The sequence below is a fragment of the Microtus ochrogaster genome, unplaced genomic scaffold (genome assembly GCF_000317375.1).
Source record: "Microtus ochrogaster isolate Prairie Vole_2 unplaced genomic scaffold, MicOch1.0 UNK14, whole genome shotgun sequence".
Lineage (NCBI taxonomy): Eukaryota > Metazoa > Chordata > Mammalia > Rodentia > Cricetidae > Microtus > Microtus ochrogaster.
In genome coordinates, this window is record NW_004949112.1 from 3,496,079 (window position 1) to 3,497,183 (window position 1,105).

The 1,105-nt window shown below is 50.0% G+C and overlaps 1 protein-coding gene across 1 annotated transcript in view; it reads left to right on the plus strand.

Moving 5' to 3' along the window:
* Window positions 1-1,105, plus strand: part of LOC101980578 (sialic acid-binding Ig-like lectin 12) — a 12,557-nt gene that overhangs the window by 1,767 nt on the left and 9,685 nt on the right. The gene's annotated exons all lie outside the window — the stretch shown is intronic.

The following is a 1,105-nucleotide window of genomic DNA, read 5'->3' on the forward strand; positions in this document are numbered from 1 at the left end:
TCTTCAGTTCAGACAGGAATTATTCCTGGGTAGGAGATACGTCACCTCTTCAGCTCAGACAGCAATTATTCCTGGGTAGGAGATACGGCACCTCTTCAGTTCAGACGGGAATTATTCCTGGGTAGGAGATACGTCACCTCTTCAGTTCAGACAACAATTATTCCTGAGTAGGAGATACGTCACCTCTTCAGCTCAGACAGGAATTATTCCTGGGTAGGAGATACGTCACCTCTTCAGCTCAGACAGGAATTATTCCTGGGTAGGAGATACAGCACCTCTTCAGTTCAGACAGGAATTATTCTTTCGCATCCTGAGCTCACCTGGAGTTGGAGGCTCCTTGTTGAGGAACCACTGGACCATCCTCTCTGAAGGCACCAGTCAGTGTCCACCTTTCTGCACCCCAGATCTGCACATGCCCCTTGACCACCACAGGCACAGGGTAAGATGCACACAGCAGAACCACCCCATCCAGGACATCCTCCCCATTTATGGATCTGCCTGCGTGCCCCCAAAGCTGTGCTCTGGGTTCTTGTGCAGAGATACAGCTACATGGTTAGACACTGAGGACACACACTCTGTTCTCAGACGCTCACTCTCCAAACTGTAGGTGATCAGTGTCCTGTCCACATTGGCTGGCTGAGCCTGGCCCTGTCCCCCTGAGGTTCTGAGAGGAACAAGATGTCAATAGCAGAGATGATCTTTGGTCTCCATGACTGCAGTACCCAGCACAGATGTATCCGGTCCTGTGGGTTTCTAATACCAATGTGTAGTAAGGGCAGGGTGTTCATTCTGCCACCAGCAATGAACAGTGAATGGGTCTTGTGTCTATGACCACAAGTGTGTATCTGAGTAATAAACTAAAAGCAGGGAATGTGGCTCAACTGATGAAAAAACACTTGTCGAGCAAGCCCCAAACCCTGGCTGGGTTCCATCCCCAGGACCACATAAGCTGGGCATAGTGGTCATTCAAGGGCATTCTTGCTGCATCGTGAGTTTGGAGGTAGTTTCGGCTACTTGAGACCCTGCCTTCAACACTCTCTCTGTCTCTCTCTCTGTCTCTCTCTGTCTCTCTCTCTGTCTCTGTCTCTCTCTCTGTCTCTCTCTC